Genomic DNA, 27648 nt, shown 5'->3' with positions numbered 1-27648 from the left:
ACTACAAAAGAGCTTCACAATCTCCATCTCTCGCTGCGTGCTCTCATTTTATATGACAAATGCCAGGCAAAGCTTGTGTACCGTCACATCAATATTGCTGAATTATTTAGCTGTTAGTGGCAGCCTACGCCTTCACCATTCAGAAAACATTTTACTCAGGCAAGTGTGATTTACCCTTTAAATGATCATTTAAAACATCGGTCTCCAGAACTGCTGCTGCAATGACGATGACAGACGATCAATCTGATCCCCAGGGGGAAACATTTACACATGCACTTATTTGTCTTTAAAATGTTAATATGTACATGTAGGCTATATGTGTCTGTTATTTAGTGTGTTTTTACACCATGAGTAAAGCAAAAGTAACCGGGTTTGGGTTATTAATGTTGTAAGGGAGGGTCCTTGGATCTGTTGTGTGTGTGGCTGTATGTGTGTATCATTGCAGGGGCTGACAAGATGTATGTGCACTGCTGTAAGCATGGGGAAAGGCCTCTGTCTGATTAGCATTCAGTCCTTGCACAGACTGCATCAAGGAACTCTCACTCTCTCCCTCCTCTTTCTGCATCATTCTCTTGAACCAGAACCCCTCAATACAAAACAAAAGGAACACCTTGTGTGATAAAGATATCGGCATATCAGCAACAGGTAAAAAAAAATTAGTTGCCAGAGCAAATTACTAGAGCAAAGAGATTCTTATAACTAAAGGAAAACAAACTGTGCATGAAGGAATTGAGGATGTTTATCTGTGGAATATTTAAACTATATTTATTAAAGAATAATTTATTTGGCATTCTGGTGCTTTGGTCTTTATGGGGTGAACGCACCTGTAGAATGACTTCAGAGATAGATTGTTGAAGTGCATATTTTAATGTGTAATTTATTCCTGTGTGGCAAAGCTGAATTTTCAGCATCATTACTCAGAAAACCTTCAGAAATCATTCTAATCTGCTGTTTAGCTGCTCAAAAAACATTTCTTATTATTATCAATGTTGAAAACAGTTGTGCTTAATATATATATATATATATTAGTTTAAAAATTATTCACACAATAAGCGTAAATATTCACATCTATTTTATACTGAAATCTTATGCATTTTAAATACACTTTTTTATTTCTCCTCAGGCATAATTTTTGAAGCCATATATGGATTTCACGAAATTAATAATAGAACATAATTCTCATTGTTAATCTCTCTTTGATTTAAAGGTGCAGTAAGCGATTTTTTAAAAAATGTAAAAAAAAACATTTCCGTCCGCCGGCATTTTGTCAGTCAAAAGTAGTCGATCTCCGAATGCGAATTAACTGACTCTGAATTTTAGTATTGTTTCTTATATGAGGATCCTTTTTCAAATACAAGGTCAATATTGATTTTCACTAACACTGATGGGCAGTAACGCGTTAGAAGTAACGCGTTACTGTAATCCGATTACTTTTTTCAAGTAACGAGTAAAGTAAGGGATTACAATTGCAAAAACAGTAATTAGATTACTGTTACTTCCCCGTCAGCAGGTTGCGTTACTGCGTTATACTGCGAGACTGTCTCGCGACGTGAGCCGTGACTCGTGAGTGACAATGACATGAGCGCCGCGAAGTCAGTGGTAAACACTATGGCAAGCGATCGCGTTCAAAAGTCTTTAAACGAAACGCGTGAATTTTGACGCGTCAACACGCATCGTTTGTCCGTGTTCAGACGTCATGTTTATTCATGAACGATGATGATGGTAAACTGTATGCACGTGCAAACATCAGACGTTATATTTGTTCATGAGGGATAATGCATTGGTACGTTGTGAGTGATGTCAGTCTTATGTCATGATTTGTCATGCCTTTTAAGTTGTTCGTTTAACGTTCTTTCCCAAGGTAGAAAAGTCAACAGCTCTAAGAATGGGTCTTTTATTTTAGCAAACTGCCAAAAAACCTTTTCAGACTGTGTGCAGCTGAACCAAGAAAAACTTAAGATTGCATGGAGCTGATAAGCATGAATGGCAGAAGAAAAAGACTGCAATTAAAAAACAAATCAAGAGAAAATTATTTTAATGCAAGCAATAAAAAACTGCACACATCAGCTGTGGAATAAAAGAAAAGAAATGCATGATCAACTAGATTAAGGCAAACTCCTGTCTTAATGTAAACCCTGTCCACCACCCCCAAAGGTTTCACAAAGTTATTCTTGCCACTGTAACTTATGGCTTCCTAAAGCCAGGTTTATGGGTAAATAAATGAATAATAATAAAAAATATATACCAGGGCTCAACATTTAAGCCTTTTCATTTGTCCTTCAGTCGGTCATTCACTTGTCCGAGTAAAAACATTTGTTAGAACAGGAAAAAAATTAGATTTTTTTGTGTGTGTTGTAAATATAATTTATTCCGAATCAGTATTCTCATCAGTTCAGTCAGCTTTAACATATATAAATCGGCATATTTATGATATTGTAACCTTTATAAAGGGCATTTTTCCCTAATCGTTTGCTTCATCTTTGATTTAAAATTCTTAAATTTGATCAATAAATTACAATAGAATAATAAGATGCTAAAGGTCTGTTACCAATCAAATAAACTGCATTAAATAATGTAATGAGATTATTTAAAATATTTTTTGAATATACAAATAAGAAATATTATTTATGCATAGAAATAATTTAAAAATAAACCGCCAGTAGGAGGCGGCAGGAGACCATCTTAATGAGTGAGTCATTGATGCAATGTGCATAAAGTTTAAATACTGAAACTAATAAAACAAGTTTAAAAAAAGAATGTATCATTTAATTCAATTTTAGATGATGGAATATGCAGAAAGAATATAATTAAGCAGAAAGGTATATTGCTTTATAGCGTATTCATTTCGTGCATCATGTTTTTGAAAAGTAACTAGTAAAGTAACTAGTAAAGTAACTAATTACTTTTGAAAATAAGTAATCAGTAAAGTAACTGGATTACTTTCTTGGAGAAGTAATCAGTAATCAGTAACTAATTACTTTTTCCAAGTAACTTGACCAACACTGTTCACTAACGACAAAACAACAAATTATTCGTGACTTTATATGGAACTAAGCTTTAGGAGCTTTCCATCTTTACTCTCCTCCCCGTTACGTTGCATTCGGAGATTGACTATTTTTGACTGACAAAATGGACGGAAACAACAACAGCTACAGTGAGTTGTTCAAAATCTTTCTTTTTAGTAAACTCTGTGTACACAAACAATGTTCTCAATGCTCGAGTTCATGTGTAGAGCCCCTGGTGATACTCCGAGCAAAGTTTCATGTTGTGTCGAGCCTTCTTAAATAGCGATTTTCATGCTCTCATAGTCGTGCCCCTAGCACTCCCATTCAAAAGGCAATTTGACCGAAAAAGAAAATACGGTCAAACTTAAAAGTGGCGTTTCCATTCTAATTATGCTTTTAAACAAAAGTTTGCCTCGGGTAGATTAACAAAAAGCCCCTAGGTGGCATTTTGGCGAGAGTTACGCTTTAACAAACTCTTGCTAGTACGCTATACTGCATGTTCATTTTTTGTTCTTTCTTGTTGGTCCGTCATCTTCGCTAAGTTTTTCACAAAGAATTTTTTCTCTTCGCTTCCGCAGTGTGTTCTTGCATTTTGGGAGCGGAGCAATAAAGGGAGCAATTTGTTTCGGTTGATTTTAAATATCAACAGTGTTTCTCAGAAAGCGCTTACTGCAACTTTAAAATGTCTGTATGACTATATAAACTACTTGTGTTTGGTAATGTATTGCACTGACATTGTTTTTTGCCTCTGTGTCAGATGTATCACTGTATAAGGAAATTGGAAGGCAGATAAAAGAAGACCATTCAAGTCTGATTAATGAGCCGGTGTGATGTGTGTGACCTCCAAAGTCACTCCAGACGTCGGCCAGGTAAGCCCGGATCTGTTCCCTACATCATCCACAACTTTCCAATCTGAGTCACAGTCACTCAGAAAGGCAATCGCTCAAAGAGATGAGCTTGACCTTTTTGCTGGGGTCTCCAACTGAGACACTAAATGTAGAAAAGATACAAGACTTGAGAGTTTTCTAAATGTCATACCTCTCATTAGTTGAATTTACCAGACTTGGGCAGGTTAATTTCACAAAGTGATGTCTATAATTACCAAGACTGATGTTTTGAGCTAGTCACTTGTGGATGTGAACAAAAAAGCACATAGCCCAGCAGAATCCATTAGCCACAACAATGCACAACTAATAGAGTTTTAGACAAAGCACTTGTGCCCATGAGATATGGTAAACATAATGACTCTATTGTGAATAAGAGGCATGTGGGTGTGTAGAGGGATGTTGTTTTGACTATAAGAAGCATTCATGGAAATAGATTTTAAAGTGCCCCCTTTTTGTATTTTATCTTTCATGCAGTGTGTAATATAGCTGTTTGTGAATTTAAAAGGTCTGCAAAGTTTCAAAGATGAAAGAACACGACAAATAAAGTTGTCACCTAAAAGAAAGAATCAATTCTGAATTGCCTGAAACAAGTTGTCAGTAATTCCAGTCTTACTTTCTGCTCAAACTTATGTAGGTTTGTTACAAATGTGCATAATGACAACCTATATGGTCTTCATTGGCTGCCCTCGAAAGACCCTTAAACACTGCAGTTGTAGCCGAGGCTTGGAAGAGTTTGTTGGGAGATTTGTTGACATGTCGAGAAGATGCCGTTTTCTATGCTGCGAATGCAAATCCACTTCCAAAGGATGAGGATTCGTCCCCAAATTGATTTATATAACTGTGCACGAGTGTTTAGGAAGCCTCCGGAGCTGAAATTCAGATATGGTAATGAGCGTTTCGTTTCCAACAGGCGCTGTAAGCAGTAGACAAATCACAACAGACTAGGCCATCTGACCAATCAGAGCAGAGTAGCTCTTAGAAACGAGGTATGGAAGTTTGTTTCCGCCACAGAATAAAAAATAAATAAGGTAATTACTTTTAATTCTTAATTCTGACTTTTTCTCTTGCAATTGCGAGCTTACATCTCGAAATTCTGAGGAAAAAAGTTCGCAATTATCTTTTAAAATGTTTTATTCTGTGGCATAAAGAGGGGTTTAGAGAGAATGAATCCTTTATTTAAACGTTTCAGGCATTGTGAGAAAATAGATCATTCTGCAGTGTATATTATTAAGTGTTTTTTGACCTTGGATGCATGTAAGCCTATTGTAGGAGATATTCAAACAAAATTAGGAACCTTTAAAATAGCATAATAGCAAGAATGCCGAGTGTGAAGTATTTGATCTCTCTATGGTGTAAGCACACTTAAGCATATGATAATTGGGCATCCAGAGCGATATGGTTATCTGCTGCTTGCTTCAAGAGAGCAAAGGCGGCCGAGACATCAACCTCTGTGGTTTGTTTATTCAGCAGCCCTGCCTCTATTCAGATGAATAGATAATCCACCCCCACATGCAGACCGGGTGCACCTGGCATCTCTGTGGGTTGCCAGGTACTATTTGTGTTTTCGACAAGTTCTTCATTTAAAGGGTAAGAGGCTTGCTGATATTGATAGCCAGCTAAGCTGAGCGAAAGTATTTTTCAAAAATAAGATTTCATGTCACACCTTATGAAATGATTAGAGAAACATTGTCTTCTGTATTGACATATTTCCTATTTAAACATTATGTAAGTCACGTTTTATTTGGAGACATTTTCCCTGTATAGGGAAACACTGTAAATTTCACATTTGCATACGAGTTAGTTTGGTCAACTTTTGAGACCTCAAAGCTGACAGTCGTGGATTAAAGCTGCAAAACACCAATTTTGATTTCATGGAGACATCAGTAAAATGTGTCAGTTCTGGGAAGTAATTGTATGCAGAATTTTGAGGAAAGACTGTGACTCTGTGAGTGGAATGAAAAGAGCAACATATTTTCTTTATTATTATTATTCAGTCACATGACTTGTTGACATTAGATTTTTGACGCACATCCAGGAATGTATTTGGCAAATGTTTTTCAGTAATGGTTTATGTGCATTTCTTCTTACTAAATAAAAAAAAAATCAACTTCAAGCAATCATATAAATAATTTATGTTCATTTTTGAATTGTAACATTTTGTTTCCATCCTGCATTTTTTTTGTCACATCACAAAATTCATATAATTATATATTCATTAATATAAATTTCATAATAGAATAATGAAAACCCAACTACAAGGATGTAATCTACTCCACTTGTGTTTGAAATCATATTGAATTGATCTATTAAGAAAGTGGAATGACTAAATGCTCCAAGGTCCCACACTGCAGTGAATCTCAGCACCATGTTCTCACTCGTGCAGTATATCACTCGTTTTTATTGCTGGTTTTATTGGCGGATCCTCCAGAGCAGATGAGAGCTTCGACAAAGCGTTTACTGCTAGTCCCATTCTAATTTATACCTCATGGTGGACTGGGGGGTCTTTCTCTAGTCCTAGACTTTAATGATGATCTGTTCCAGAGCTTACTGACGACTGGCGCAGTTTGATTAATGTAAAGGCTTGTCTACTTATCTGTTGACAAGAGTTACCAAGCGTCCATCCATACTCGAGCTACCAAATACCAACTACAAATCCCAGCAGCCCAGTTTTTACTCAGAGAGGACAGAGTGATGCCAACAACAGCCAATCACATGGCATAGGATCAGCATCTGAGGTTTCACTTTTATTGATGCACTACCGTAGACTGATTTGCACGTCCCAAAAAAAATCTAATTCAAATGAAATGCAAGCCAGTGCTTTGTAGAATATACTGCATACGGTCAATCCCCGGCCCATCATTCCTAAGTGATGGACAAGGAACGTTGTTTTCGAGCCAGAAAAGTACTTCAGCAGAAATAAGCACAATGAGTCTGCATTATACAGACCCCGTTTGAGAGTTTTCTCTTAGTAGCTGTCTCAAAAATGAAATGTTTGCATCAAGTATAATAATTCTGTGGTGCTGCAGGGAAAATCTGGCTTTACTTTAGGTCTTTGAATGAATATTGGGTTTTTATCGAGTCATTATACTTATATGTGAACATTTTACTTGTACGTTAAGCACCAGTTTGCACATTTAGATGCACAATATATTGGTACCACATCAGTTATCTGGCAATATGAATTTATTATTTAATATTGGATATATGCATGCTCATTTTTTCTACTTTTACATTTAAATTAAATTACTTTTGCCATCAGCTAACCTAAAGTTAATCTAATAATTTAATAATGCTGTTATTGGTAACACTTTAGATTAGGGAACACTATTTACTATTAGTTGCTTGTTAGCATGAATATTTCTAGCATATTGGCTGTTTATTAGTACTTAATTCAGTACATATTTATGCCTTATTCTGCATGGCCATATTCTATATCCCTTAATCCTTCCCCATACCTAAACATAACCACTACAACAATATCTTACTGACTATCAGTAAGCAGTAATTAGGAGTTTATTGAGGGAAAACCCCTACTTAATAGTGAATATGTGTTCCCTAATCTAAAGTGGTACCCTGTTATCTTTAGCGAATCTCAAAATGAATATCTATTTTATTAATGCTGTGATGTCTCAATTCAATACCATTTTAAATTGTTATAGGCCATGTTTTATACATGGTCCCATTAGTTAACATAATGCATTAACTAACAATGTGCAAGTTACAGTATTTATTCATCTTTGTTAACGTAAAGTACAACTGTTTATTGTTAGTTCATGCTAGCTCAGGTCTTTTAAATAGCATTAACAACTACTTTTTTATTTTAATGATGTATTAGAAAATGTTAAGATTAATAAGTGATTGATGTACTTTTCATTGTTAGTTCATTTGAACTAATGTAATACTAATGCTAACAAATGGAACCTTATTGTAAAATGTTTTGTTACTGATGTTTGACTTTAGAAATGTGTTTGTCTTTCATTTGAAGTGAAGACTGTAGAAAACTTTCATCTTGCCAAAGATGTCTCAAGAGGCATCTCAACCTGCGAGGTTCCTGTCTTCCTCACATGGATGGAGAAACAGTTCATTTCCACCCAAGCAGAAACAGGCTTTGGCTTAGAAACATGTTTTAACAATCACACGACTGACCTGACAGCCTAGGGCATGTTTTCCCACCCGCAAAAGGTCCCTTGTTTTGATTAATTTCAGGGTAAAGGGCGATGATGATGATGATGATGATGATGATGATGGCAGATGAGGAGTGGGCAAGGGTGTATGATTTAAATCTGGTCATGGGCTGTGCCCAATGCTTGACCCTAATCCTCATGCAAGCAGAATTATGTTGTGTGGGATTAGTGAGATTTTCCCTTTCCTGTGTGGGACATCCACTCTTTATAATGACGACCCAGCAGCAGGTCAAACCAACTGGGTCTGCCGACAGGGGCTGGACCAGTGGGCAGGGGGAGGAACACATGGAGGAAGCATATGAATCACACTGCACTTGCTGGAGCTCCATATTAGATCTCTCCTCCTGTACCATATAAATGCTGCATGAATGTATTCATCAGCAGGTTCAAAATCTATTATGTAGTAGGCTGGTGCAGAAATACAGGGGTAGAACATGGTTGTTTATCCATATGTATATCCATATCCATTGCTCTATTCTTTTCTCATTTCGTGCTAATAAGCTATATGTTGAGGCGGTGTTGGAGAGTAACTAACTAACATTAACAACACTCCTTACGGTTTTCTGTTGTCTGATAGTCGCTGTTTTAAATAATGTAGTTTTTTTTTAGTAACGACAAGCAATTTTTTCCAATAAACGGGAAAAGATATACTGTTTTTGTCATATTTCATTGCACTTGCACCAAGCTCATATTTCCAATGAATGGAAATATGTCACATTTAATTGTCATATTGCTTTGCACCTTGCAGCATATAAGGTTTATTTGAACTATTCATTTAAATGAACAATTTAAAAAAATGTTTCCTTGATTTAATTTGTCTTCTTGCAATAATTACAAAATAATATTTAGTTAAATGTTGGTATTTATATTAGTTAAATACCTACTATATGTTTCATATATATATATAAATATCATAAATATCATTTCAATTATAATTATATAAAATATATTGAATTACTGAATACATACCTATTTCAATATTTTTTAAATGTAATTTATTCCTTTATTCATGTGATGCAAAGTTTTAGTTAAAACATATTAAAATGGAAAACAGTACATTTAAATTTATAAAAAATATTTTACAATATTTTCTACTGTATTTTTGATCAAATTAATGCAGCCTTGGTGAGCATATGAGACTTCTTTAGAAAGCATAAAACAGCTTAATGATTCCATTTCCAACACAATACGTGCAGGGAACACAAGAAAAAATCAGGATGTCACATATTTTTTAATTAAGTCACATATGTCTGTCAACACTAATGAATCATAATAAATTATGTTTAAATACGTAACTAAATACATCCAGTGCAAGTCAGGTCAAGCAGAAAGCCTCGAGTTGGCGAAACAACAGTGTTTACGACATCTGCTTTATTCACATGTGAGTTGTGGGAAGTGTTTTCATCAGGCTTTAGGTAATTCATTGTTCTGAAGTACAGACTATGCAGCACTTCCATATGGCAAACCCTAAAGCACTTTGGCACGCACACACACACACCTTGCCAGGTGAGAGCACTGCAGTTGGTAAACAATATGTGAAGAATAGTGATGCATTTCCCTTTCATGGGGTGAATGTAAGGTGGAGATGGATGGATGTATGGATAGATAGATAGATAGATAGATAGATAGATAGATAGATAGATAGATAGATAGATAGATAGATAGATAGATAGATAGATAGATAGATAGATATGCATTTTCATCACAGTCCACTGAAGCAACCCCATCCATCATTAATAAAGAGTCACTCCCCCCCATCAGCAGCTATCCATCTGCCAAGCCCAATTTCTCCTCCCTGATGTGCATTCATGTTTTCTCTACAATATCTCTCCCTCCATCTCTCTCACACTCTCTCTCTCTTTCTCTCTCTCTCTATCACAAACAGTCGCTGCTCCCTCACGCCAGCTCTGGCACATGTGGGAGTGAGCGAGGAGCAGAGAGGTAGGGATGGACTCTACCATTGTGAGTTGCTTGGGCGTGTTCTGGGAGCTCCTCCTATAATGAACAGATCGGGAGGAGGGAAGGAGAGTGTGTGTAAGAGCGCTCGCATCCTAATCTTTCTGTTCAGCATCTCTGCTGGCTGTCTGGATGATCCCTCTCTCTCTCTCTCTCTTTCTCATGTTTGAACACAGGCCGTCATTACAGGATACACAGCTTTTTGGGGTATTTCAAATTTTCAATTTTTTTTAAATAGAGGGATTATTTTGATGCATAGTCAGCATAATTCAACGGTAAGAAAGTTGATTTGTTTCTTTGTGTATTGTGTATTAGATATATATAGTGATATTGTGTGTCAAATGTGTTTTTCTGTTTTGTTTTGCCATGAAAGTCCATAGTAGAGATTGCAGTGGGGTACTCTGCAGAGTAAAAGTTTATGAAATATTAAAGGGAAGAACCATGTTTGAAGCTCACAGAGGCATGAAAACTAAGCATTACTACACAGAAAACTCAGCTAAAGGGAGTTTTTCTTTAAATTCAACTGTAGCCGAAGACATTGAAGCGTTTAGGTGATGCTTCCATTTATAGAATGAATCAATAAGAGTCTGGTTGCTGCCTAGTAGATTTTGGAAGCAGTTACGTAATCAATACACAGTGAAAATATTTCTCCCGAAGAGACTAAGTGATGCAATCATTTAATATGATAAAGTGCACAATCGTCGCCACTTTCGGAAAGAAGAACGGTCATCAATCATGGAGAGAAGTTGTGCTGGAAGCATTACAAAACTTGCTTTTTCAGATTACTGATCCTCGCAGAAAAGAGAGATATGCTGGCCTTCTCTTTTAGACATGAAAAGCATCATTAAGTTCATGAAAATAAGATGTGCAATGATGCAAGCGTGTGAACTGATTAAATTATAAAATTGATGTTTTGATGTATCACTTTCAGCGCATTCCACCTTGTGTGTGTGTGTGTGTATTTGTGCTGTGTGGGCGAATGCAAGTTGTGTGTTAATAGTGTGTATTTATAAATTGTGTGTGTGCTAGTTGTGTACTGAAGGGTGGGGGATCTCCTTGCAATGGATAAAAACATATGCATTATTTATATCCTCTGAATGTCTCACGGGCACCAGAATCACCATTATAGCCTTTCTCAGATTCAAAAAGCTCATGATGAAGCTAGTTATGTAGTAAATAATACTGTATCTATACATATAACTGCAGGTGAACTTATTCATGTTGGCAAACCTAGAAAAAAAACCTCCCCCTCCTAGATTTCTTTGGATCATTAGCTGTCTACTGTGGCTTTCAAACTGCTCCTCCGTGGATTTCTGGTGATCAAAGGCAGAAAACATGTTATAAAAATATGACTTATTAGAGGCACCTCTCGGCGAGGGAATGCAGGCTGAAAACAAGATCTTGGAAACTGCTTTGAGTTAGCAGAAGCGCTACATCAAATTTGGACCCATTTTTGCATCATAGTGTGAGATGTTCCACTGTCAGAAACGAGTCTAAAGCTCCCTAGAAGAGATGGCGAATACTCAGACTTTTCAAAATAGCACACAATTCCCAAATGGAATGTCTTTCATTTCTAAAAAGAAAGAAAAAACCTTGCTTTTTAATGAATATTTTGTAGTCTAAATTATAGTTTCAACATTGTACCATGTTTAAATCCATATACATGTTCAATATATACATATATATATACTGTATATATACACACGTCTCAGATAAATGTATAGTATTTAATCTAAACTCTCTCTTTCAATGATCAAAATATAAAGCGAAGTTGTTAAATGTAGCCTATACTAGCTTTTACCAATGAGATCAATGGGATACAAAGAATTAGGTTATATATATATAAGCAACCGTACGAAAAATTGGCACCATTACTGGGACTAAACTGGGACTTCACACTCAATTTCACCACTAACTTTATCTAATGCTCATGTTTTTAATCATTTGTAACTAATCGACATGGACGGAATTGAATGTGAGCATGTGCAAAGAGTGGAACTCGCTAAAAGACTTCTGTTTTTTCAATCTAGCGTTGGCAGTTAATGTAATGCCAATTTTGCAGTCCTACAGTTGGCTTGTGTTTTATGTTTGCGAGAGAAGCTTTTTTCTGGACGGTAAATCTCAAGAGGAAGCAAAAAAAAAGAAGAAGCTGGAATAGAACGTCCCTGAAAATCATGCTTTACTGCAAAAAGAGCTCTTTTTCCTCACTTTTGTTTGAACCAGCTTCCTGAAACCATGAGGATTAACCTCCGACTTTATATCTGTTTATCTCCAAGAGGTGCCAGACATCAACACAATGAAGCACAAATACGTCTAGTTAAGCATCACAAAAGCTCAGTTTCCTTGTCAGTGAGGAGCTTTCTATGACCAACAAATGGAATAAAAAATAAATAAAACATATACAGGTATGCAATAATAGACAGCCGTAGAAGAAAATGTTGCTGAAGTGAGGAAGTGCGTGGATGTCTGCAGACTCTTTAATATTTTACTAGAGCTCTGCTCACAGCAGGGTTCTCCCTAATAGATCAACATGGCGGCTTTTCCCTGAGCCTCTGTGATTTATTCCCTTTGTGCTGCTTTTTAATTGAATAACTATGCATTTGAACAGATATTTTATGCCCATTGATAAACTCTTTGGTTTTAACTATGAAAACCCATTTGGAGAGGTTGAGCCTCAATGTTTTATCTTAGGCATGTGTTGTGGCGTACATATGATTGAATAGTGCATGATTTAAGAGTTAATGTGTGTTTAAGTCAATATGAATCAAATTTGATTGTGCATTTCTGGTCGTATTGTGAATGGTTCATTGCTGTTTGCTTGTCGTTGTCATTTTTGAATCAAAATGTGATTTTCCTGAAACAACTTTTCTTTTCTGTTGACATGGTCGTACATAAAATACTAATAATTTGCAATTGACAAAATAAAGCCTTTTTTTTTTAAATTAAATATCACATTTAACTCAGAAAGATGATGCTCTTGATTTTGATTTTGAAAGCTCTCTTATTCTTGTTTAATATACTAAGACTATACAACACACCCTCATGGTATTTCAAAAGTATTTAACGTTTTGGTGAATTGGAAGTGAATTTGTATGTACGATTTTCTTATGCTCCACTGAGAGTTAGATTTAAGCTTAGTTTTTTCTTCTAAAAATCAGTTTTTGTACCAAATTGTGCGAATTCAAATGAATTCACCATCGCCAAAGCGTAAAATAGTTATGTTGTCTCATAAGATCAGGTTGGACTATAAGTAAGCCATTTTGAAGTCTCCAAAAAGTCACCAACCCTGTGGTGTTTTCAAAACATTGCTGTATTTGTTTGAGAAGCCACACATAGCAACAGGCTCCACCAATAGCATGAATTTGGGGCGTGCCAGTTGTTTGTTTGACCAATGAAAGATAGAGAGGGCGGAGTGTTGCAATGGTGCAGGGATGATGTCAAAACCCGGAAGACTAATTCACCAGTTCCCTCAAGATTTCTGTGGGTTTTCAATTTATGAGTAACATAAGGTCTGTGGTAAACATAAGTTGACGATACTTGGACGTTTTGTTCTACAACGTAAATTACACGCACTCACACACCAAATGTTCTTATCGAGTTACTTAGCCTATTAGAAACATACGTTTGATTATTTTTTATTAACGTAACAGCTTCAATATTATGTTTTTTCTATATGGGTGTGTGTAATTTATGTTTCATCAACTTATGTTTACCACAGACCTTATTTTACTTATAAATTGAAAAACCCCACCGGAAAATATCAAGGGAACCACTGGTGAATTAGTTTTCTGGATTTTGACGTCAGCCCTGCACTGCATTTGATGAAACTGGTGGAACAGAAGTAATTTGTTTTATCTTGTGTCTAATACCAGTTGAAATGTAAAAATTTTGAAATTATATTTCATAAAAGCTATACTCGCCAATGCAATGACGCCCATGTAATTTCAAAGACAATGCTACTTTTGGGGTCCAAGTGGAGCTCATTCACTGATTGTTCTTTAAGTTAAAATATTATATAGCTGTAATAAGAGTTGATAAATTATCCCATGTTAACTATAGACTCGCTCTCATTCACCTTCCTTTTATATATAATTTAAGCCTGGCAAAGGGTATCATTTGGCTTATGACTGCGAGGACATTTTGTGACCCCCGTCATGCCAAGGAAATCAATAAGATTTAGCTTGTTCCTAATGGTACCACTAATAGAGACCTCTGGCTTCCATAGAGTTATGATGCTAGATGTGATACAGTGTGGGATCCACTCCTGCTTATCAGCACTAAATCTCTTTGAAAATGTATCTAGACTTAACACTAGTTGTTGCAGTTAACACATGCTATGCCACAAATGGACTCTTGTTATTGCTATTGGAGATCTTGATAACTCTTCACACAGCATGTTTTATGTGTGCTCTGCTGAGCTGCAAGGCACGGGAATGATTCGATCAATAGCTTTAAATTTGTAATAGTAATGTGTGCATCTCCAAGCTCAAATAGAGGTGGGTGAGACGCGCGTCTCCTCTTCAGCTTAATGGACCTCTCGGATTGTATTTATCCCTCGCAATCTGTCTATGCATGTGTGTGATAGTATTAAAAGCGTGTTATCGAATGTGTGGCTACCACAAGATTAAAGATGGAGAATATTGTAGATCTTAAAATGCATGTGCATGGAATTCATTTCCATGCTTTCATTGTAAGGTATTAGATGTAACCCTTTGATGCATGACACCTATTAGAGATCTTTCAGGATGTGATGTTTCATCCAAACCAGATAATATAACCTATAATTCTACAAGACTGTCCTCTTTATTTAAAGTAGTGTATAATATAAAAAATATAAATATATAATATTTGTTTTCTTCTTATATATATATTTATTTATGATTTGTTTTTTATATCATATATAATTTTTATAATTTTGGGGAAAATTCTATATTTACTATATATATATATATATATAAGTAAAAATATTTTTTCTTTGATTTAGTAATTCATGCTCATACATATATATATATATATATATATATATATATATATATATATATATATATATATGTATGTATGTATGTATGAGCATGAATTACTATATATGAGCATACCGGTTACACTTTATTTTAAGGTGATGTTGTACTTACACACATAAGTACTGAATAATATTAATTAACTACATGTTCTTAATGTAGAGTTATGGTTTGGTTTAGGGTTAGTTACTTGTAATTATGCATATTTTAGTGTTAAGTGTAGTAAAGTGTAACTACGTCACCTTAAAAAATGCATCTTAACATAGAAAAATCTCAGTCAAGCATCTAAATTTGGTCCTCCAGATATCTGAAATGACCTGGGCCTTTACTGTAATTAATTGACTAATATGTAAATGAACCCTCATATATCCAGTGAAATATCCATTAGATTGACTCTTTCATGAATACTGCATACAGCACAGTATAATAATACTGAATAGTGTAAATATCTGTTTTTATGCAGCTCATTGTTTTTTGTGCATTACAGCGCATGATTAAAGGGAGAGAAACTGCACACGGGAGCAGGAAAATAGGTGCATACGTGAACTCAGAGAGCAACGGTTATGTAACACCCAGCTGGCTGTTTCATCTAGGGAGAGCTGGAGAGGGGAATGCTGGGAGGGGTTGTGTGGAAACATACATCAACACGCACTATGCTGCTGTTAACCAGGATGCAAGCTTCTCACCAAAGCTATGGATGACATAAATTATGCAAAATCATTATAAATTATTTTCTTTATAAATTAATATATTATAATGCTATTTTTTTAAACGATTTTTATACATTTAGACAAGTTTTAATACAAACAATAAATAGATTTTTTTTTTAAACTGAATAACAATGAAATAATATTAGTTTTTCCAGTTTTCAACCTCCATAATGTGATGCATTTCTGAGTGAAACTGGGTATTCAACAAGAAAAACTGATTTTGTCCATTGGGAATTGATTGCATTATGAAAAGTGGGTGTTGGAAAGTCGCTACAGAGGATGAACAAGCAATTACATTTTGATGAAGGATTAACATTCATATTTGCCTTTGCAGTAAAGACTGATGAAGCCTTACAGATCAGAAATGTGAAAAAAGACATTTTGTGATTCCATATTGATCTCATTAGCAAAGATTTCATCCAAAGATGCGAATTTAAAGGTGCAGTGAGCGAATTCTGAGAAACGCTGTTGAAAGTGGATTGAACACTTATATACATATACACTCATGGTGGGGGAGGTACATGCAGTGTGTTTGTGAAATTGGGGGCGGGGCTAACAAGATAGGGGTGTGATCCTTTTGGGTAGGGGCGTGTTTCTTTTGGTGATTTCAAATATCAACAGCGTACTGCGCCTTTAACTTACGCGCAAAATTTTAATATCGCATAAAAACATTTGTGAATAAAGCAGTGTTTCCATCCAGTGTGTTCAAGAGAACAAAACCGTCACTTCCTGCAAAACAATATCTGTAATAAAATGGACGTTTTTGCGTTCTGGGAAGCCACTTTTGGTCTTTTTTCGTACATCATAAATGACTTGCGTCTCAGTGCGCAGACGAAACGCAATGTGTTATTCTGAGTTTGGCTCAGGCATTTCAGAATGGTCAAATCAACATTTAAGCAGCTGTGCAAGGAAACTGATCCGCTGGTTTGTCCAGTCATCCAATTACATCCACTTTTGAGGCAAAGTCACGTGAGTTTTTTGTTGAGCATTGATGAATTTAGTGGCTCATGAAACTCAGTTAAACAAAACAAAACAAACAGCAATAGCTTTGTTTCACAGCGGCAGACTGTCATTTCCTCCTCTAAGTGAGCAAAGAACGCTCCATGCCATAGTTTATCAATGATGAGAGACGCTAGCTGCAATCAGATGTCTACAGCAATAATAAAACGCAATGAGACAACAGAGAGACAAGAAACAGATAAATCCTTTTCTCATGTCATCTATGCACTCCAGCTCCGAGAGACAGAGAGTAATCTAAAGCCATCCGTGGCCAGTGGACAGAATAAAATTTCCGCAGTATTAAGAAGGATTAAATTGCAGCTCTCATCTGTCATGACAACAACTGATCTCACAAACTGATTCTCTCTGTTATTTTCCCCTCAAACACATCTCAGAGATAAAGTTCAGTGATAACACAGATCATTTACTGACTTGTGGACATGGGGATGAATGCTCTGGTCTTCTTTCAAGGGCCTTAACCATTACAGACAGATTCTTATCTTTTTAAAGGAATAGTTCAACCAAAATGAACCTGAACCAATCCAAATGAACCAGTCCAATCAAGCCAAACCAGTTTTAGGTTATTTATTCTGTATTCATCTCTTTTTTTTCTTGCAATGAATAGGGACTTAAAAGCACCATAAAAGCATTTCATAAGATTCATGCACTATATTTAGTAAATAGGCTTAAATTTAAGTTATTTAATGAAGATCCACCATAATTTCCTTGACACTATAGAGTCATTTTTGAACAAATTGTTTTTTTTTTTGAGTCAGGTCTTTCTTTTCAATGAATCAGTTGATCTGGTTCACAAAACCAGAATGATTCCTTCACAAATCCGTTTCTTTAGCTCAAAAGACATTCAAACAGCTAAAGTAATTTAATTCAGCATTTTAATGCTGTCAAGACCTACTTTTAATTTAAAAAAAAAATGAATGCAACATTGTAATTCACACATATTTGTAATTATTTGTATTTTATATCATTTAAATGTGTATTTTAGATAATTAATTTTTTTTTATTTAATTTAATTAAAATATTTCAATAATTTAGGTCATTTCAATTATTTTATCTAACTGTCATGATTCCTGTCTTGTGTTCCCCTTGTCTTGTGTGCACTTTTGTTATTTCCTGTTCTGTGCCATGTTTTGTAGTCCTTTGTAGTTTTTCTTGTTTATTAGTCTCTCCAGGTGTTTCTGATTAACCACGCCCCCTTGTTATCTTGTTTAGCTTGTTTGCCTGTGTATTTAAACCTCTGTGCTTCAGTTGTTGTTTGTCGTTCCGTGTTCCGTGTTCCGTGTTCCGTGTTCCGTGTTCCGTGTTCCGTGTTCCGTGTTCCGTGTTCCGTGTTCCGTGTTCCGTGTTCCGTGTTCCGTGTTCCGTGTTCCGTGTTCCGTGTTCCGTGTTCCGTGTTCCGTGTTCCGTGTAGTGATGGCCAAATGAAGCGTTTTGAAGCATTATTGCTTTCTGATACAATTGTGTCGAAAATGGTTCATTACTCGAAGCTTCATTCAGATAGAAATTGCAGCACCATCTCCTGGTGAAGTAAATGTAATGCAACAAAGCTGACAACCATAAAATGCAAGTAACGCCCCGTTTATTACGTGTTTTTACCGAGGCGATCAAAGCTGAAATAGTGTTGTGAAACTCATTTATGTAGGTGAATTTTACAGATACTGATGAATTTCATGTGTTCACCTTGATAATAAAACATTAATGATGTGTGTGTGTAATTATTTCTTTAGACAAGGACAGAAGATCAGACCAGCTTAAAAAAAAGTTGGAAACCATCACAGAAATTCTAATGGTTTATTAAAATAGGAACCATTGGCTTTTACCATTTAAACCACTACATAATTCTTTTTTGTAGTGTGTTAGGGACATATTCTATTAGGATTTAATGCCCCCACCAATACAACCCAACACATATCAGTAGACCCACAGAGACCACTATAATTCCCATTACAACCAATAAAATTTCCATGAAAACCATTAAATCCAATAGAATTTCTGTAATGGTTTCTATAGTTTTTTTTTTACCTTCACTTTTATAAGAAATACAGCCGCCAGGTTTCAAACCTGTCAACACTGGATTGGGCTGTCAAAGCAGTCAGGTGGTTTACTACAGGAGTGAACCAGTGTGTTTGCTTCAGAAGTCATTTTCACGTGACTAGTGACGTAATGATACAAGCTCCGAAGCAGTGGTTCATTGCAAGGACCGTTCGAGTTTGAAGCAAGCTTCGGAGCGTCGGTGTCAGACGTAACATCACTAGTTCCGTGTTCCGTGAAGTAGTGCTTGCATGTGGATTCTCTCTCCGCTTCGTTCCTGCCTCAACGTTACACTAACCTAAAAAGTTGTATTTTAGATCATCAATTGTATTTTAAATGGACCGCCGAAATAAAGTGCCTGTACACTTTATGATTTATGCATTTCAAATAATAGTAAAATTCCATCAAATTGAATTGAATCCTTACATATTTTAATTGAATCATTGAACAATCCTCAATCAATAATTCAATTAAAATATAAGGATTATTCAATTCAATTTGATGGAATTTTACTATTAATAGAAATCGTAATTTATTTATTTTTTTTTGTATGTTTTGCATTAGTCTTACCAGAGGTGTTGTTCTGAAAACTTAATTTGGTGCAGACGTCATCTTGCTGCCCAGCCTCTGACGCCAACGGCTCCTTCGAGACTTGCAGGTTTTTGGAGCCATGGAAATGAATGAAAATGAATACGGAATCTGATTTCCTGGCGCTGTGATTCATATTTATAAAAAGCTTTTGAGGCATATTTCAGGGGCTTCATGGTCACATCATGATGAATTAACAGCATGTCGCCGGTGTTTGGAGAGGCTTTAGTTTACCTCTCTCGGCTTAACTCACAAGTTTTGAGTCAATCAACGCTTTCAGCGAGAGCTAAATTAGATCATCTTTTGCACTGGGTTAGAAATAGCATCTCTGTTAATGAAGATGTCACTGTCATCATCAGAGCTGTGGTCGCAGTAGCTCTGAAAGATGTGACATTTGTGTTAACCACATGGGATTTTTACTGTGGTTTTGTTCTCAGCGGGTGTTTTCTTTGAACTTTGTCAAGTTTTTCTACTTGTCACATTTATTACTGTCACAGCATACAGTATGTTGTTAAATCATCCAACTAAAATCCTCTGAAAACTGTTGGGGATCTACTTGAGCTGGTTTACAAATACAAAAGTTAGTTCTGGTTCTTGAATCTGATTGGTTGAGAGCCTTTTCCAGCAATGTGATATTCTACTAATATCGCTCGGAAACACATTTGTATCGCTCCGCTTGTTTCTGCCAGATCTTTACTGACAGACAGTGAAGATTTCTCACATCAAGCGTCAATGGCAGAGGAGCAAACCCACTATAATTGTAGTTATGTCATGGAATATAGTTTTTTTAGGTAAGAATGCAGTTGTTCAGACATCAAATATGCAATTTATACTCTACTGTGTATATATATGACCTCAAGCATAAATATATCAAAATCAATCTCAGCAGAACATGACGGTTAAGATGGTATGACCCATTTAAACAATACAGACTACAGCAACTTCTCCATTACAAAACATTACCCCTCACTGCTTATTTTAGGGTGTGCTTTGAGATAAATGAACCCCAAGTACTTGTTCATGCCCCAGTTTCAAGTCCAAACCTGCAGAGTTATAAAGATCCAATACCAAAGGGAAGGACTGCACATAGCCTAGATACATATATAATGTTTAGGGAACTCGGTTCAAAAAAAGAGAAAAGCAGTGTAACGCAAGACAAAGAAACCCAGCCAGTGCTGGTATGTTTCAGGGATTGCATCAGAACAAGATGATCTAAATGAGAGACAAGCACGAATATTATCAGGACAGATTTTTAAACCAATATGATTAACCTCATTTAGACCCAGGAAGACCAATCTGTGTATTTGATTATGAGCAATTAGATTGTGTTTAATTAGGCTGCGCTGAATTGTCAAAAAAAAAAAAAAACTGGATGTGCCTCTAAAGGAAGAGAAATGAGCTGGCAGATCCAAGGCTTTTTTTACCTGGTTATTTATTGGTTACGCCAGTAGGTTGCGACAAGTGAGTGTCTTGTTGAGTGATTCATTGATCCATTTGACCAATAGTTGTTGTTGATTCATTTATGAACAAAACTCTTTATAAGTGATTCATTGCTAATTCAACAGATTTGTTCAGAAAGTAAACCGGTTTCTTTCTTTGAGTAATTGAATCATTAATTCAAGTGACTCAAAAACACTGATTTATTCAGGAATTGATAGAGGCCAGTGTGTCATTTTGGAACTATTTCTGTTGATGTAACAAAAAAGCTGACAATATTGTATAACTATGCTAACAGTTCTTAGTTGTTTTAATTCTATTTGTTTGATTTACCTCTGATCAGCATGACTTTGTCAACATTGTGTAGCAATGTGATTATGTTTTCTACAACCTGTCCAAATTTACTGTCGTTTAATCAACTGTGAACATGTTGTTATATTTACATGAGACATTTAAAGCAGCTGTTCCACTATAGGCTTTGTATTATCGGAAAAATGTATTTTGTTTGTGTGGAATGTAGAGATTTGCATTGCATCTCAATGTATTGTATGATTCTTGTACAAATACATACATACATTCCACTACTAGACCAACCACTTTGTTTAACCACGCCCACTTTACAAAGCCCCGCCCTATTCAGACTTCTCAGCCAATGTCAGCAATGCTGAATATGTATATAGAGAGAGTTTCACATTGGTTTGTTTTCTGGTTGATTTAAAAAAGTGTGGGCCGGCTACTGACACTGTTTGCTGTTTACAGAGGCTAGTTTCAGGTGTTAGTTTTTATTTTTGGTATGTAAAAACAACTTGGATAACAAATGTAACTTTTACAGAAGGACATACTGAGACATTATACAGCACGTAATGCTATTCATTGTGAATTATCATTATAGTAGATAAGTAGACTGGCTCAGAACATTCTCATTATCTTGGATAGTAGAATAGTGAATAGTCGGGTTTGTGATGATCAGATGTATGATGAATACTGAGATGTAATAGGCTTTGGGCTCCCGTCCCCGAAAGCTACACACACACCGGCCGCAATCCTGCAGTTTTGGTGACATTTTCCTCCATTTTGGAGAAGAGTGTTGTATGAGGGCCGTTTGAAGAGCCTGTCATTTCTCATGCTGTGCCACGTCTGCGATAATGAGGTATAAAATATGATGAGAGGGAGAGATATCACATCAGTTCTTTCACAGCAGCCTCCCTCCTATTTTGTTTACTTGTTCTAATCTTCTTTCTAGACTTTTCTGGCATCTTTTGCTTTTGTTCTGCCATCTTGGAATATTCAATAAAGGGCATTTTATGCATGAAGACGAGGCAGACAGGAGCAAATTTTCTGTGTATGAGAAATTTGTGAATAATTGAACTAGTTTTGTATGGGTTTTTTTGTGCATATATTTATGTAAAATTTTAGGTTCAAAATAATTTATATATATATATATATATAAAATAATTTTGAACCTAAATTATTATTATTTTTATTTATTTTTTAATTATTATATTATATATTATTATATTTTTTTATATTTTTGTTTCAATTTGTTATTTATCACATTTTATGTTCCCTTGTTCATTTTAAATGAATTTTACTATAAATATTCCTCAATTATATGAGAGCATAGAAACAGCATGCATAATAATAATAAAACAATGAGAAAAATGTTGTTTAAAATGTTTTGATGGAGTATAGTATGTCACACATATCAACTTCCCATAAGTTTTTCTAAGTTTGTTAGAAAATAAGTTTGTAATATAGGTTTGCTGCATTGCCAAATGCACCTGAATTGAACCTAAAGTTACCCTTGTCATCCACATTATTTCCCACAATTCATCATAATCCCAAACCAAAAACTTCTCTGATCCTTTTCCTGTTGGGAGACATTCATCTTACCACTCAGTAACAGATGACCTGTCATCTTCAAAATATTTGAGAATAGACCTAATTCAATTTCCACGCTGGACAGTTTGCCGTCTCCGTGCTCAAACTGTGAATATCATTAGCTGAATCCACCAACTAACCAGAATCTTGTTATCCCCATGGATAATGAATGACGGGCTCCATGTGACTGAGTGTTATCCTACTAAATCTTTCATGGCCAGGCTTCTATGGTTTGATGCATGTGTTGTATATTTGGCTTGACGCGGGTGTGGTGCAGTGCACTAGAAGTGTCTTTTACCACGGATGTCTTCTTGCTGCAGTGTGTTTTCTCTCAGGGAAAGTTCTGAAGGCCCTTCCATGCATAAATCAGCTCTTTTGCTATACACACATCACTCACCTAAGATGGCACAGTTGCAGTGCTATTTTTGAGTTACTAGCTCATTCATTTTTTCTTTTCCTTTTCTTTTTTACGTATTTGAAAATAGTCAGTATTCACAGTTATGTTTTGGGCCACTTGTGGCACAGAAATAACACACTTCACCCTTAAGGCACCGATATAATCCAAGCGAAATTGAAAAATTAACTGGTGTGGCGTAATTTCAAACAATCAGGCCAAACCGAACTTAATTTGGAGTTCTTTTCGGGAGTTCCAAACAGCTCGCCAAAGCAAACTTAACGGAAATGTTCGCTCCGGCTAGTAAACACCTTCGAACTACCATTGGTTCATGGTTATTGGAGGGTGGGTACGTAATAGGTAGGTGTGCGCTGAGGCTCCGCCCTCTTTGACACAGTTTTTTTCCCTCATGTTTAATACTCTAAAGCTGTTTGGTTTAAAGCATTCTATTGATGACATGACTTTACTTGACTGGAGTGTCGGTGGCTTAGACATATCGCAACTCTTGCAAAATGATTTATGTCATCGATCTCGCTATGTGTTCATGCAAACGAGCATTGATTATACATTTCCTCAAGTATGCTTTTTTTTTACATTTATAATTAGCCTGAATAACAAAAGTCATTGCCTTAACTCTCAAGTCCGCCTGATTGTCATAGAAACTATTGGCATTGTCATAGTAACTATTGCTCACACAAGTACAGCCAGAAATGTGCATCTGGTGTCGGTTTGCAAAGAGCCAAATGTCTCCTGCAGGCTCGATGGAAAAGGTATCAGATGAAGCTGCAACTGATTCTATTTGAGAAAAGCCCATCTGGAAATTCTGACCTTCACTCGTCTTTGTCAAAAGAGAATGAGCCACTTTGTCGCAGATGCCGGCAGGCTGAGAAAATGCCAAATGGCACATTTACCTCGACGCAATCCTCTTCTGAACAATAAACAAATCCATTGTTATTCACACAGGAGCCAAAAAAAAGCCCCAAAGTGAATCAATCTTGAATAAAAAGCCATTTAATGAGCTCTCGCAGTTTTGCACAGCGCTGTGCCAGAATCGTCCCTTTCATATAATGCACAGATGGGGAGTAATGTTTAACAAGACATGGGAATTTGGAGGGGAGTGCGCTGCCTCAAATGATTGCAAATTGATTTTGCCCCAACAACAGTTTTCTATTAGGCCTTGTTTGGATCGATTCCTGAGGGAAATCTCATTCTCTGCATTTTTGATGAACATTCCAGACACACTAAATGTGTTTTACTTTTAACCCTTTGCTTCTATATCTCCCATCATAATGAATTTGACATTAGTCTTGTCTCCTTGTATTAATGTATTAGTGCTAATGTGTTGTGATTTGTCATACCTGTTCAAAAAATGCATGAATTCAGCAATAATGAAATGCCTACCTGAATGTTAGAGCCAATGTGCAGTGTAACACCAAGATTTGGCTGGTTAGCATGGTCCAGTTAGCAGCTGTTGCTAGATGCCGATGTTGTGTAAGATTCTACCCCCAAGATGTAGCCATTTGTTATGCCTGTTAAAAAAAATAAACCACATTTCACAATGTCTCCTCATAGATAATCAAAATAGCGTTTCCAGTTACCCAATTGTAGCACTGGTCACTAATCTAGCAGGCTAATCAGCTAGCAGCATGCTAAACAATATTGTTGCAGTGATAACATATTTTTGTTGGCTAATCTGAAAGTTAGCATCACCTTACCTCAACAAAAACCCAATAGAATATTTTCCATTGCCTTTTGGATTCTTGCACAAAATATATTCTGTGACCAACAAAAGTTTATGATTCTTACACCGTTTTGATCATCATGATAATCTTCACAAATTAACACAAATAAGTCTAAATATAATTGCCGAAAGTAAAAATCTAAACATAGGATGTACGGTTGCATGAGTTTAATACTATCACCATTATGTTTCCCACAACTCTTTAGTCTTTTTTTTTTTTAAACATGAGACAGAATAGTTTGCAAGAGAAGCAATTATAAACACAACAAGGCTGTGAAAGCGAACTAATGAGTTGATCAGTTTTCCTGTTCAGAGAGATGACGTTAATGTTCCTGACAACCTCTGCAGTCTCACTTCTGGTTTGCAACCGCTTGTTAATCAGCTAGCATATGCCTTGCAAGTTAATGAACTAGCACTACGCAAGGCTAGTCAGCTAACCAAACAATGAATGTTTAATTTGACCATTTATAGCTTCTGTTTAATAATGTGATGACATACTATTTAAAATTCGCTAATTGTTGTATTTACACAGTTAGCACAACATGCAGCACACAGCAATTTTTTAGGTTATTTTTTTATCAGGCACGGAGTATATTTCATTAAATTACATTAGCCTTTTTGGTAACACTTTAAAATACGGATCCTTCGTTAATGAATAACTACACAGGAACAAATGAGTAACACAATGTTAACAATCTAGTAACTACAGTTAACTAACAAGTAACTCTGATTAACGAATTAGTAAGTAATAGCACACAGATTTAAGTGGTAGTTCACTATTAACTAATCAATAACTACTATTTTTTAATACTTCCCAGAGAACTACTGAATTTTTTACAGATTTAAGTGGTAGTTCACTAATAACTAATCAATAACTAAAAAATTTTAATACTTCCCAGAGAAGTAATGAAAAAAATTCACAATTCATGCAAAACTTAATAACTAATGCAGGAAAAATTACTAGCACTAGATTAACATTACTGCTAGATACTGTACACTAATTATCAATATGTAGTAGCGTAGCAGACTTATGATTTGGGAAAGCTGTCAATAATTAGCCAATGCACTGCTGTCTTTTAGAGAACTATTCATAAACTAAATAATTTTTAAGAATTGTTTTTATAAATGCACTTGTCTGGAACACTTACCCTGTGGCCGATTTTCCGGCATTCCTCTGGACTGGCTTTGAATAACTAGACTCATCATGGTGAGTACTGGAACATACTGAGTCATCAGCCATCCAAATACCAGTTATTTTATTATTTAACCTACCTCTCAAAATTGTTTTTATGTATGTCTCTTTGTTCATATGTATATATATATATATATATATATATATATATATATATATATATATATATATATATATATATATATATATATATATATATAAAAATATGTGTGTGTATATATATCCTGTGAATGATTAGATGATTCTACCCTTTCGGGTTGGCTCTTCATTAGTAACTACAGCATGGAATCATGATAACTAGTAATGACTCAAGTGTTAATGCATACTTTTATAGGACTTACAAATTATTTGGATCCGTATTCTAAAGTGAAGATCATGTTAACTAACTAGTAATGACTCAAGTGTTACTACATACCCCTATTTGGATCCGTATTCTAAAGTGAAGATCATGTTAACTAACTAGTAATGACTCAAGTGTTACTACATACCTCTATAGGAACTACTAATTATTTGGATCCGTATTCTAAAGTGAAGATCATGTTAACTAACTAGTAATGACTCAAGTGTTACTACATACCCCTATTTGGATCCGTATTCTAAAGTGAAGATCATGTTAACTAACTAGTAATGACTCAAGTGTCTCAAATGACTCAAGCTATAATAAAATAACTGGTATTTGGATGGCTGATGACTCAGTATGTTCCAGTACTCACCATGATGAGTCTAGTTATTCAAAGCCAGTCCAGAGGAATGCCGGAAAATCGGCCACAGGGTAAGTGTTCCAGACAAGTGCATTTATAAAAACAATTCTTAAAAATTATTTAGTTTAAAAGACAGCAGTGCATAGGCTAATTATTGACAGCTTTCCCAAATCATAAGTCTGCTACGCTATTACATATTTATAATTAGTGTACAGTATCTAGCAGTAATGTTAATCTAGTGCTAGTAATTTGTCCTGCATTAGTTATTAATTAGTTTTGCATGAATTGTGAATTTTTTTCATTATTTCTCTGGGAAGTATTGAAAAATAGTAGTTATTGATTAGTTATTAGTGAACTAACACTTAAATCTGTAAAAAAAAATTCAGTAGTTCTATGTGAAGTATTAAAAAATAGTAGTTATTGATTAGTTAATAGTGAACTACCACTTAAATCTGTGTGCTATTACTTACTAATTCATTAATCAGAGTTACTTGTTAGTTAACTGTAGTTACTAGATTGTTAATATTGTGTTACTCATTTGTTCCTGTGTAGTTATTCATTAACGAAGGATCCGTATTTTAAAGTGTTACCGACTTTTTTGCTAGTGACTGCACTTAAAAGCATAAAATTTTTACCCTTTGACATCACAGCTCAGGATGGCTACTAGTGAATGTTTTAGGACTATAAATGGGATGCTAATGGCTAGCTCAGTTAGCAGACCCCCATAGCACACATGCTCCTGACAATGTTTTGCTCTCTCTCTCTCTCTCTCTCTCTCTCTCTCTCTCTCTCTCTCTCTCTCTCTCTCTCTCTCTCTCTCTCTGCTGTATTTCCTGTATAATTAAAGCCATAAATATCTCATAAATATAATTAATTTAAACAAATCCGAAGTGATCATTTTCATGT

General features: G+C 35.5%; 1 protein-coding gene across 4 annotated transcripts in view; it reads left to right on the top strand.

Moving 5' to 3' along the window:
* Nucleotides 1–27648, top strand: part of sv2bb (synaptic vesicle glycoprotein 2Bb) — a 43243-nt gene that overhangs the window by 1396 nt on the left and 14199 nt on the right. The window contains exons 2-3 of one of the 4 annotated variants that reach the window (XM_084396717.1): nucleotides 582–645; nucleotides 3763–3874. The gene's annotated coding sequence lies outside the window, so the exon portion shown is untranslated. Of the gene's footprint in view, nucleotides 1–542; nucleotides 646–3762; nucleotides 3875–9994; nucleotides 10308–27648 lie in introns of those variants that run through there. The other 3 variants (XM_084396718.1, XM_084396716.1, XM_084396719.1) reach the window with 3 other exon arrangements.

Source organism: Rutilus rutilus, assembly GCF_951802725.1.
Source record: "Rutilus rutilus genome assembly, chromosome: 23".
NCBI lineage: Eukaryota > Metazoa > Chordata > Actinopteri > Cypriniformes > Leuciscidae > Rutilus > Rutilus rutilus.
Note: the sequence above shows the minus strand (reverse complement) of the source record. Positions and strands in the feature narration are given on the sequence as shown.